General features: G+C 41.4%; 1 long non-coding RNA gene across 1 annotated transcript; it reads right to left on the reverse strand.

Annotated features, from left to right (window-relative positions):
• Positions 1 to 5410: 5410 nt before the first annotated feature.
• On the reverse strand, positions 5411 to 6370 carry LOC112450390. The gene is made up of 3 exons (XR_003038993.2): positions 6277 to 6370; positions 6144 to 6206; positions 5411 to 6077 (listed from the first exon to the last, which is right to left on the reverse strand). It is a non-coding gene; the product is annotated as an uncharacterized LOC112450390 (long non-coding RNA).
• Between the last annotated feature and the right edge of the window lie 7307 nt (positions 6371 to 13677).

Raw genomic sequence — 13677 nt, forward strand, 5'->3', positions numbered from 1 at the left:
CCCTTAGTACTAAGGCTAATAAATCTTTTAAACTGAAGATACTGCTTATGACCATTTTTGACTCCTGGTTTCTCTGTGCATTTTCCGGTCCGTCATGAGGAGAGGTTTTTTAAAGTTTTGAGTTTCATTTAGGTAATATTTTGTCTCCTCAACAACTGTCTGTCCTGATTCTTTCTCTCCATCCTCACAGCTGAATGACATGAACTTTGTGTTAAAGAGGTTTCAAAAATATAGCAGTCAAACCACATATAAAAAACATGACATTTTAATTTAAAATGATATCCTTGTTGGATATCAGTTACTGATTGGACTTATCAGATACATCCCAACTTTGATAAATTATCTGCTTTATGATTCACCATCAAGTTCAGCCTACGCCAGGATCCTGTTTGTGGACTTCAGCTCTGCATTTAACACAATCTTGCCACACCTGCTCCAAGACAAGCTCTCTCAGCTCAGTGTGCCCGACTCCATCTGCAGGTGGATCACCAACTTCCTAACTGATAGGAGGCAGTACGTGCGGCTGGGGACGACCATCTCGGAGACTCGGATCATCAGCACTGGTTCCCCCCAGGGCTGTGTACTTTCACCTCTGCTCTTCTCCCTCTACACCAACTGCTGCACCTCCAGCCACGAGTCTGTTAAACTGATTAAGTTTGCGGACGACACCACCGTCATCGGTCTGATCTCGGACGGGGATGAGTCTGCTTACAGGGCGAAGGCGGATTGGCTGGTGTCTTGGTGCAACTCAAACAACCTGGAGCTTAACACCCAGAAGACGGTGGAGTTAATTGTGGACTTCAGGAAAGCCATAGACCCACCACGCCCTCTTGTCATCAAGGACCTCACCATTGCCACTGTGGACTCCTTCCGCTTCCTGGGTATCACCATCACCCAGGACCTCAAGTGGGAGCCGACCATGAGCTGCATCATCAAAAAAGCACAGCAGAGGATGTTCTTCTTACAACAGCTGAGGAAACTCAAAATGCTAACTGAGCTGATGGTGAAGTTTTACACAGCTGTCATTGAGTCCATCCTCACCACCTCCATCACCGTGTGGTACACTGGGGCCACGAGCAGGGACAAACAAAGGTAGGTAGGTAGGTAGGTACATTTATTTATATAGCACTTTTCAGCACGAGGCGACTCAAAGTGCTGCAACACGTTGTGCGCTCCGCCGAGAGGGTGATCGGCTGCAACCTCCGACCCATACAGGACCTGTACACCTCCAGGACTTTAGGACAAGCAGGTCGAATTGCAGCTGACCCCTCCCACCCTGGACACAGCCTGTTTAATCTTCTCCCCTCTGGCAAAAGACTACAGTCCATCCGGACCAGAACTTCCCGCCACATGAACAGCTTCTTTCCCTCTGCCACTAAACTGCTGAACAACAGATAATTAACTCTAGTACGACACAGCCACTTTATCCACCTGTCATAATGCACATGTACACTTTAATTTCTTTCTTTTTTTTTTTCCATGTTTACGTATTCATTTGTATTTGTTTTATTTGCACCAGTACACCAGAACGATTTCCTAGCCTGTAACTTGTTTACTGGCAATGGCAATAAAGTGATTCTGATTCTGAACAAATGATTACTGTCCAAACAACAAAATAACCATAAACAAGTTCCTTTATTTTTCTTGTCATTATCTTTTATATTGTAAATACTGATCAGTGTACAGCTGCAACTTGTCATTTTACTAGTAACTAGTAACTTTCTTGTTGATGCACTGACAGAACTTCCTGATGTCTTTAAGCACTTTGAAAAGCTTATTTTCATCCCTACATCTTTAGCCTTTTTCCACTTCCAGTTAGTTTTTTTTCTGCCTCTCCATTTTTAGCTCCCTGTCATCAGATAAAACAAGATTAAAATGAAAACAATCGTGCTTCAGCGTGTGTACACTGAAGCGGCTATACTGTGTGGAAAGGAGGGGGGAGGTGGTGGGGGTGACAGGAGCGGAGGGTCACCTTATTAGTGACATGCCTCTTTTATTGATCATAATAAATACAGAAAATGCCGACTAGAAATAATTTTTCCATCATTGCTTTGGTGTCCCCCTGTAGCGTGCGCTGCAATTAGTGCATACCCACTTTTTGCGCTACTAAAAGACATACATTGTTCAAGTAATATTAAAGGAATCATTAGGTATTTCGGGCAAATTGCAGTGTTTCTGACTAACCCAAACCTGCACAATATGTTTACATACCATTTTGTCCTCTGTATATCTGCTGGTTCTTTTGACACTGTAAAGCAGGTGTGTCAAACTCCATTCCTCGGGGGCCGCTCTCCTGCATGTTTTAGATGTGTTCTTGCTTTTAAACACCTGGTTTAAATGGATGACTTGTTGCCATGCTCCTGGAGAACTTGATGATTTGGGGAGGAAGTGATTAAACCATTCGAATCAGGTGTGTTGGCAAAAAAACCTAAAACTGTCTTTCATGCATGGGTCATAATTTCACACATATGACCAAATGTATTAGTCATACGTTTTACACGTGGGCGCGTCAGTGATACGTTCGCGTGCCGGTTATTGAGTCTCACGCTCGCCAGTCATTGGTTCTCGCGCGCGGGTCACATTCGTGCAGGGTTAATTTGCTATCGCTTGCTGGTCATTAGGTATCTCTCTGGCAGGTCTGTACGTAGAGCTTTTGTCCACTTTGGCACTTCGAAAAAAAAGGAGTCCAACATCTTTTGACCTTTACTCCATGACATGTTGTATGTTATAGTAGGTGTTACCGAATAAAGCAGTAGAGAAATGTAGCAGTTTTGGGGGTGCGGGTGAAAAAAAACGTATAAAAAATGACATATTTTACAATAAACAAGCCGAGCTTAGCCTGGCAGTGGGGGCAGTAAAGCCTGGCGGTCCACCAGGCTTATCGTACACTGCGGGAAACCCTGTATATTGCATTCATAGATAAAGACTCAAAAATGGAGTTCTGACTAAATATGAACAAGTTCCAAACATCATTAAAACAATCAAATTAGGAAGATGTAGTATAATTTGATTCATCTGTCAGTGCAGATGCTAGGTTTTCATAATAAACCGATTTGAAAGAGAAGTAATCTAATAAACCCAAAGATCTGCATAGTGAATCTGATGAAACCAATCAACTCCCTGAAACGGCTTTGTTATGTTTTAAGTGGATTGTGCTGAAAACTGATTAGACCATGTCCTCCTTATTTGATTCAGTGCATGAGTAAATTGGCAAATTAGAGTGTAAGGGGGTGTTTAAGGAGGGGTAGTACCTCTGTTAGTCATTGCTTGCCGTGCCCTTTAAGGGCAGCTCATACCCATTGGTCCCCACTTGACATCCAACTCTTACCCGTGGCTCCAAATAGCTGTAGCATGCGCAGCGGCCACACCTCGGGACACTGCCTTGGCAGGCGGGCCAAACCAGGTGAAGGTAGCCTGAGACCTAAACTCAGGTGATCTACATGGGAATGTCTACCCAGCATGCAGAGACACAGCTGACAGCGAGGAGGAAACCAACAAGGTTTGACGGGCAGGATGGTGTCTCCAGCAAGCACTGTGGAGTGTGTAGAGCAGGGCAGAGACACGGAAGACTGACATGGTCATCCACTGCATCCCCAATGATTCCAGTTGTCTAGACTCGTCTTGCCACTGGATCTATCAGGAAGGGACGAGAGAGTGAGGCTGACGTCACGCAACTCTTCCTCTCTATAATCCAAGTCAAGCGCAAGTCACGGCTTCAAACCAGTTTATCCGTAAAGTCCTGTGGTGACAGGGGAGTGAAAAAAACAGCAGGTGTGGACCACTGGAAGCTGCAGCCGCCAACCTACACCCAGGCAACTCAGGGCATAAGGTCATTTCCTTCTGACCAGAGCAGCAGAAGGATTTGGCAGCCCCCTGAGTGACTGAGCAGCCCTCTTTAGGAACACTCTGCTCACCTCCCAGCATGAGGAAGGGGCTAGAAAAGGTGCCCTAAACATAGCCTGCTTCAACATACCCTGGCCATCAGACTGCAGCTGGCGGGGATCCCATCTTAGCGGTCGAGACAAGCTCAAGAAAAAGAGAAACCCACTCAAACTCGGATCATGGAACATACGCATGCTCATGGACAATTCAAGTGCAGATCGTCCAGAAAGAAGGACAGCACTCATTGCTCAACAGCTTTCCAGATACAACATTGACATAGCTGCCCTCAGTGAAACTCGCCTGCCTGAAACTCGCCTGCCTGAAGAAGGTCAACTCATAGAAAAAGGTGGTGGATACACAGTCTACTGGAGTGGACACAAGCAGGAGGAGAGACGAGAAGCTGGGGTAGGCTTTGTCTTAAAATCCGAGCTCCAACACCACCTGGTTAGTCTCCCTAAAGGCATAAATGATAGACTGATGATGTTCCGGATACCCACTGGCCCTAACTGCAAAGGAACTCTCATCAGTGCATACGCTCCCACAATGACAAATTCAGAGGACATCAAAGATAAGTTTTATGAAGACCTGGATCAACTTATCACAGGCACACCAAGACAAGACAAGTTAATAATTCTTGGTGACTTTAATGCCCGTGTGGGAAATGACACTGCTACATGGCTTGATGTTATTGGTCCATATGGCATCGGAAAATATAATAGCAATGGTTCGCTCCTACTTTGACTGTGTGCAGCAAATGATCTGGTCATCACTAACACAACCTTCAGGCTCCCTAAATAAGAACCTGGATGCACCATCACTCAAAGCACTGGCACCAGTTAGACTATGTCTTAACCCTTCCAGAGCGTGCGTCAACTTTAAAGGGTTAAAATACTCTAGCGGAAAAATTCCGCCCTCTCAGAGACTCAGTGTTAATTTATTTCTAAAGTCCAGACTTCAAGCTTTACACCAGTTTTTAAATTATCTCGATAGGTCAAGGAAAACCAGAGTTATCATAAATTATTCACGACACTTTTTTGAAAATCGGCGTCATCGCGTTAGAGCGAGAAGCGCCAAAACCGGGATAAAACTCCCCCATCCGATCTCACCCCCAACCCAGCCGAATGAAAAAACACCCCTTCCTCTCCAATCTGATGGAGGCTCAAAGTTATCTGTCAAGCGACTAAAAATCTACAGGGAGAAGAAGAAAGAGGCGTAAAAATTAAAAGGTCAGCGGCGCCAAAAAAAAAAAAAAAAAAAAACACGAGCGCGGGAGTGAGTTACGTGTTTTGTGATATTTAGCGTGTTTGGATTTTATAGTTAGGGTGTTATTTAGACTGGGACAGACAGTGAGGACTTTGTTGATGAACTAGGTGATCCATTATTTTATTTTTTTAGAGAAGGATTACTGGAAACAGAATCACATTTTGTCTGTCTCCCTTCCAGCCAAAATGATAAGAGACAGATTCAGATCCATATTTTGAGCATGCATCAGGATATATTTTATAACATTTACCTGAATGATCCTAAATGAACATGACATAGAAAATGACCAAAACTAAGTGTGGCAGCACGTGTCACAGAAAATGTTTAAAATTTATTGCAACAGCCCCACTTTAAAATTACTTTTAAGGCACGCAGACTCATTACAGACAAGGCCAGAGACAATTTCCTGCAGTTTAAGAATATTTTATTGTAATGTCTGTTTCTGATTAAAAATATAAATTATGTTAAAAACCACAATTATTCACACACGCTAGACAGTTCGACAGCTCAACTCTGGGATTGCAGGGAGAACAGAGTAGTGGCCTAAACAAAAACACAGCAAACTAAACAAACAACACAGCATAAAATAAGAAAAACAGTGCACCACAAACCAGAAGAAGGACCACCACCAACACCAAGAGCTGGCTACGGCCCTGTCACAAACAAAATAAATTAGAAAACGTTTAATTTACATACACACATATACCCAGGTTAAAAATAATTAGGTCCAGACTGCAACAGGTGGCCCAGCAGCAGTAAGTTTAGTGCATTCAATGTTCCGTCTTGAAGCCAAGATGAACCAACAGGGTCACAGAAGAAGACGGGACGAACGCAGAGCAGCACCAGCGCAAGCGTCAGCTGAAGCTGGGCGTCACAAACAAATCCAATGTGGGACAACGGGCAAGAAGCCCACAAAGGGCAAACAGCAGCGTCTGAACAAGAATAAATAATGTTAAAAAGTTCAATTTAAAACCGAGAAAAATGGACATTAAACTTACCACTTTAGCCCAAGAAATGTAGCTCCTATAACTGGGGAGACCAGGCAAACTGCTACGGGCAACCTATTAAAACAATGGAGGTTAAGCTAAAGCTAAGCTAACTAACGCACAGAAAATGGGAGAAACTTCCTACCAGGAGAGATCGAGTGTCCTTCGTGCAGCATTCACGAGCGCATTTGTGCGCAGCCAATGTACAGCACCGACCGACGCAGAATTTAGACCAGAAGGCAAACAATGTGATGTCAGATGGCTCAGTGAGGCGCCTTTATATGATGTCAGCTGGCTCCAGAGCCAATGGGAAACAGGCACTTATGTGGTGCATTCATGGTCCCCAGGCCATACTGCTACATAAGAATGTGATGTGCCCCTCTGCCTTGTTTTGGACAGAAACTATTTATATGAGTGGTACTAAGGATTTATGGCAATTTTTAGAACTTCTGATTGTTTGGTCTAAAAAACGCCTAAGAAATTGTTAGCATTTTAATGGAGAAAGTGTATATAACTTTGTTGTTTGTTCAATTTGTTCACATGTTTATGAATATTACTGATTATATTTGCATTCTAAGTTGTAAAAACATTTCATTAAGTATGTTTGTGGTTTTTACAGTAAAAAAAACTAAGTATTTTCCACTCGGATTTTATGTTTTTGAGTGGTTTTAGGTCTGTTGTGTTAATACAGTAGGTCAAAAGTAAAAAAATGACTTGAAAATCACACTTGGGAGGTTGTGCTGAAAAAAATGACTCCAAACATGGCATGTTAAACCACTTTTAGGGTGAAATATGAAGGAAATTTATAATAGTCCAAAAACGTCCAGTTTCACCCTAGACTCCAGAGGGTTAACAGGGCAGAAGGATTTGAGTGACTTTAGTGGAACAAAGGTCATGTGTGGGGCAGAAGGCTGGACAGACCACAGACTCCTACTCTCCAAAGTGCACTTTTACATCCACAAGAAGCTGTGGAGAGATCCTGAAGAAACTCCATCCATCCATCCATCCATCCATCCATCCATCCATCCATCCATCCATCCATCCATCCATCCATCCATCCATCCATTTTCTTTATCCGCTTCTCCATTCCGGGTCACAGGGAGCTGGTGCCTATCCTCAGCAGTCACTGTGCGAGAGGTGGGGGACATCCTGGGCAAGTCGCAAGTCCATCGCAGGGCCACACAGAGACAATCGACCATTCACACTCTCACTCACACCTAGGGACAATTTAAGAGTTACCAATTAACCTAACATGCATGTTTTTGGAATGTGGGAGGAAACCGGAGTACCTCAAGAAACTAGATGTGACAAAGCTCTCAAGTCAAACTTCAGCTTCAGAGTTCACTGCTGAACTGGATCAGAAGCTTGAAGATCTGCAACTTGTTGGCTCAATTGAAGATGACTGGCATGGTTTTCACGACATTGTGTACAACACTGCAGCTGAGCATCTTGGTTATGTCTCAAGAAACACCAGGACTGGTTTGATGACAATGACGAGGAGATTAAAGCTCTGCTACAGCAGAAATATCATCTACAAAAGATTACTCAAGACAGCCCAACCCAATCCAACATAATGGCCTTTTCTTCTATGAGAAAACAAGTACAAGGCAGACTGCGAGAAATGCAAGACTCTTGGCTCATCAAAAAGGCTGATGAAATACAGTCTTTTGCAGATAGACATGACCAGAAGCTCTTCTATGAGTCACTCAGAGTGGGCTATGGACCACAAACAACAGGAGCCTCCCCACTCCTCAGTTCTGATGATTCAACACTGATAACTGACAAAAACAAATTCTGGAGAGATGGGCTGAACACTTCAACTCTGTGCTAAACAGGCTATCAGTTATAAATAATGCAGCAATAGAAAGACTCCCCCAAGTGGACATCAACACAGACCTCAATCAATCCCCAAATGAAGAAGAGGTGGAGAAGGCAATTAGGCAAATGTCCAACAACAAAGCACCAGGACAAGATGCATTGCCAGCTGAAGTCTATAAATCGGGGGGGGGGCATCCTCCTACAGAAACTGACAAACTGACTAAACTATTCCAGTCTATGTGGTCAACAAAAACGATTCCCCAAGGACTTCAAATATGCCATCATTGTTCATCTGTATAAGAGGAAAGGAAACAAACAGACGTGACAACCAAAGAAGAATCTCCCTTCTCTCTATTGCTGGAAAGATTTTGGCCAGAGTTCTACTCAACAGTCTGATAAAACACCTCAAATCTGGTCTTCTCCCTGAGAGCCAGTGCAGCTTCTGATCTGGCAGAGGCACAACGGACATGGTATTTGCTGTCAGACAGCTACAGAAAAAGTGTCAGGAACAAAACCTGGACCTCTACTTAACATTTGTCGACCTTACCAAAGTCTTAGACACAGTCAGCAGGGAAGGCTTGTGGAAGATAATGAGCAAATTTGGATGCCCACAAAGCTTCATCATTGTATGCCAACTTCATGATGGCATGCAGGCACAAGTTCAAGACAATGGGGAGACATCTCCATCCTTTGCTGTCACAGTGTCTAACAAGGATGCATCCTTGCGCCAACCTTGTTCAGCATAATAATCTCTGCTATGCTGAGGGATGCCTTCAGAAACACTGACACAGGAATTCCGATAAGATACAGAACTGATGGCAGACTTTTTAATCTACAGCGGCTTAAAGCTGTCAGAAAGGTCACAGAAACTGTGCTGAGAGACTTCCTATTTGCAGATGACTGCGCTGTAGGCGACCATACAGAGACTGGGATGCAACAAACCATGAACCTGTTGTCTCAGGCATGTGATAACTTTGGACTAACTATCAGCACCAAAAAAATTGAAGTGATGTACCAACCTGCATCAGGAAATGCTTATGAGGAACCATGTATCAAGGTTAAAGAGAAAAGGTTCAAGGCATCAGACAACTTCACATACCCCGGCAGCACCCTATCCAGAGCTGTTCAAATTGATGTGGAGATCCAGAACAGGATAGTTAGGGCCAGCACAACAATTTTACAGTTTGAGCTGCATTATCATTTAGTATTTATACAAGCTTTAAATTTTTGCACCTTTGTGAGATCCCTTTAAATAAAACACGTTATAAAGCTGTAATGAGTTTAACAGAAATGAGAGATGAATACAAACCATACTTTACACTACCAAACTCAAGGTGTACCATGCAGCAGTCATCACCACTCTACAGAAGTAAAACCTGGATGGTATACAGCAGGCATGCAAAACAGCTGAATCACTTCCATCTTAACTGCCTCAGACCCCTCATGAGCATCAAATGGCAAGACAAAATCCCAAACATTAAAGTGCTTGCCACAGCCAACCTAACAACCATCCATACCATGTTACAGCAAGCCCAAGTCCGATGGGCAGGACATGTCAGGATGCCAGACTACAGAATCTCTAAACAACTACTCAATGGCGAGCTCTTAAATGGAAAAATTATTGCTGGTGGCCAAAAGAAGAGGTTTAAGGACACACTTAAGCAGTCCCTCACGGCCTTCGGCATCGACACAGGGCATCAACATGGACACCTGGGAAGAACAGGCTTTAGAGTGAGATACCTGGCACAGTCAAGTCATAGAAGGAGCCAAGAAGGCAGAAGATCACAGAACCCTAGAGGCCAAGTGCAAGTGAGAGATATGCAAGGGGTCAACACCTCCCACATTCGATCCCTCCCATCAGTGGCCTATCTGTGGCAGACTGTTCCTGGCACGAATTGGACTTGCAAGCCACACCAGACAAACACTGAGGCCATGGTGATCATCGACTATGATGGATGAACAAGAAATTGGCAAAAAACCAGATCTACATTCCACAGACAACAATCTTGTCAGCTAGTGCTGAACCTGAGTAGGAGAATACAGATTAATATTGAGGTCAGGAATATATACAGTCAAGTATTTTACTAATCTTCCATATCACTTGAAACATTTTTAGGTATTATTTGTCTTATTTTTTCATGACTTAGCCTAGAATTTAAAGATGTCATATGACCTGTTAGTAGTGGTGCTCTGCTCTATTTTATACTAATATTTTCTGTCTTTCAGAGGAAGAGTTGGATGTGATGGTACACACCATGCCTACTCCAGCAAAGCTTCAGATTGTCCTAGAACAGGGGTTGGCAACCCAAAATGTTGAAAGAGCCATATTGGACCAAAAAAAACAGCCGTGGGTTGCCGACCCCCAGCCTAGAAGAAGATAATTATGTGAAGCTGACTTTGCCCTCTGGCATACCGGACACTGTGGACAATCTTAAGATTGAGATTCAAAAATAGTATTAAATTAAAGGAGAGTTCAGCCTTCAGTTTGGACAAAGATTTTACCCAGTATATGAACCTGACTTTAACAGCAGATATCCAAGACAAAGGAACAATAAAAGTGATCATACCAAGTAAGCAGTTAACACAGGCATCCAGCTGTACTCCATAAGCACCTTTTCATGGCGTGGATCATTCCTATCCAGACACTGATATACTTTCATCCTCTAAGTCAACCACCTCAACTTCAGCTTCATCGTCAACATCATCACTAAGATTCTGGCTACCTCATGGTGTTCTGATGGTCATTTACATAGTCTCCTGCAAAGTCACTGTTATATTTGTGTTTGATATCAACCAGGCTTTTCGTGTTGCTCAGACACTTTTATTAAAGTATCTTTTCTTTGGGTCTGCTCATACAGGTTACTCACAGGTGTGTCACCAAAAAACTCTCCTTCTACCACCCTATGTCTCACATTTATGCATTCACATAAACTCATGGCTGCCACCTAGTGACATTAACATAATCCATTCAATCATCACAGTCACTATCATACTGTGGATGTTCTGCTGCTATTTGAACTAGTTAAAGCTTGTGTCCAAGTGGCGTAGCCCTTGCCAAGGCTGGAGCGAAGAGGCCTAAAAGGTTTTTTGAAAGTTAAAAAATTTGCTGTGGCACTTAATTTTATAATTTTATTTTGATGTTTATACATGTGAAACATTTTTTATGATTTTGAGCATTTTGATAAACTAGGCTAATTTTATTATTAGTTCTTAACAAAGTGCTGTTTTGAGAAGTTCTGATTTTTTTTCTCCCTTTATATCACATAAGTTTAACGTACACTGAAAAAAAACTCTTTGGATAAACTTGATTTAATAGTGGACATTGGTTGCACACGTGTTTTGCTTTGGCAGCAAATTAAACAATTTAGTTAAATCAACACAAAATATTCACGTTCAATAAACGTGTAAATTTTGTGTTAATAAAGTGCGATTGAAACATGTTTTGATGAAGTAATTTGAGCTCTTTAAACATTTTAATTCTACACAATTTTTTCACTTTATTCCAACACTATTTAATAACCTTTACAACAATTTTATTAGTCACTTCAATACTACATGTTTCTTTCATATAAAATGTTGGTTTTGTAGTCTAGTGTCAAATACGGAAAAATTCTAATGGCAGCCCTACATGTGTCATAGAAGGCCTGCAGGCCAAATATGGTCTTATATGTAATTTTTTGCAGCCCCCCAAGTTTTAAAGATGTCCTAATTTACTGGGAGTGAGGATGAAAAGGAGGCAAATCAAGTTATTAAAATACCTGTTTTTCAGTGTTGATTCATTCACAACATAGATTTTCTGTAAAAATAATTAGAGACAAATAACTTGGATAAGAACACAAACATTCTGCTTAAGGCCTCCATGATCAAGCTTAAATTGTAATTGTTAACAATTCAACACTGAGCCATTGGAATGAGTATTGGAAAAACTTGCTTGATGAAAGTACCCATTTTACCCCAGTTAATAATGAAATCTAACAGTTGCATGTCAAAACTTTTATTCAAGAACCAACAAATAACAGCATTCTTACAGTAATAAAAAACAACATAGTTGATAAAGAAAAAAAACTTAATTCAATGGACGTATGGCTTTTGAAGGTAAAAAAAATGTGGCAAAATGTAAACTGAAACTGAAAGCAGGTGGTGTATGTAAAGCAGTTTTACCACATATTCAGCTTCATTCTACATCATTTTAGATAACTAAAAATGAGTTCTGAGTTATGTTTGTTCGATTAGTATTTAACAAAATCATTTGTAAAAATATATGCTTTTTTAAAATAAAAAAATTGCCCTTTATGTTATGAAAAATACTACACAAGAGAAAATTAATATTTGTAGGAAAACCTTTATAAACATTAATTGATCATTAAATCAACTTTAGATTACATCTATAACTATTAACTAACTTGCATCCCAACTCTCAACTGATTTTAACAGCAAATGTCCTTTCAGACAGCCTTTTTTGGACTGCTTACCATCTCTTTACTCAACACCAACAGACTAAAGTTGAATGCTGCTAATCAGAGAAATTTTACAAAATGAAAACATCAAAATAGCAGTTACAGAATGAATTTCTTGTTTTTTTAAAACTTGTAACAATAAACACTGCGATTTGTTGTCGCCTATGGTAATCTTGAGATTAAATCTCCAGGAGAGAAAATGTGTGTGATTTCGATGTCTTCTCACCTTGAGGAAACCAACTCACATGAACAACAGAATGCAGTCCTCACAGATCCAGTTTTGTCCTCAGGTTTTGAGCTTTCCTTGACAGTTCATTTGCATCCAACTCCATTATCAACTTTTGAATCACCTCAAAGGTGTAGCGTAGCTCATGTTCAGTGAGTAAAAAAGTCCAAACAGCATTGCTGTTGCAAGGGCGATATTATCGAGTTCCTGAACAACCACCATGCCCTCAATGATGATGCCCACAGCAGAAAAGTCATCATCTGGGGTCTCTCTGGAAACATAGATGCCCACTGTTGTATTCCCGATGGCTGGTTCAGTCATGTCCTAGTCAAAGACAAAACATTTTTGGAATATTCCTTTCTTTAAAAAACTGATCTTTAAGCTTTACATCGATTTTTTGTTTGCATGACGTTGGTCAATCAGAAGCTATACTATGAGGGTGATATGAGGAAAATCTAATACCTCGATATAACTTTGCTTTATAACGATACACAATATTTATCGCAATAACTTTAAATAAATTACCATATTTTGTTCCACATCCCCCTTAGAAAATCCAAACCACTGCCAGATTACTGAACCAGTGCTGTTTCTCTTCGGAACTAGGTCTTCTGACTCTTGTTCTTTCTCATTTAGCTGCTCACTTCAAGCTCCCACTGTCTACTTCTAGCTCCAAGTCTATATGCGCATGCTCCAAGCAGCGTGTCCAGCAGAAAATTTTCTGGTTGAAAGGGGGGAATGGAGGGCGGGGAGATTAGTGATGCATTTTTGGCGTGTCGGATAAAAAACACTCAGTGAATTAGATGACAATTTATACTCGATAGTTGTGATATAGCCATTTTAACTATCGTAAATTGAAAATATCAGGATACATTGAGTATACGCGATATATCGCCCAGCCCTAAGCTAGACTCTGCCACTCATGATTTCAGCATTTCTTTCAGCCTCAAAATTTGGATAGCACAAATCGGATTCTGATGAGCCAATTACTTTCAAAAACTAATGTAAAAATAGACTTCTCATCCCCATTTTCCTAGATAATTTC

This window comes from Kryptolebias marmoratus, linkage group LG9 (genome assembly GCF_001649575.2).
Source record: "Kryptolebias marmoratus isolate JLee-2015 linkage group LG9, ASM164957v2, whole genome shotgun sequence".
In the NCBI taxonomy this organism is placed as follows: domain Eukaryota; kingdom Metazoa; phylum Chordata; class Actinopteri; order Cyprinodontiformes; family Rivulidae; genus Kryptolebias; species Kryptolebias marmoratus.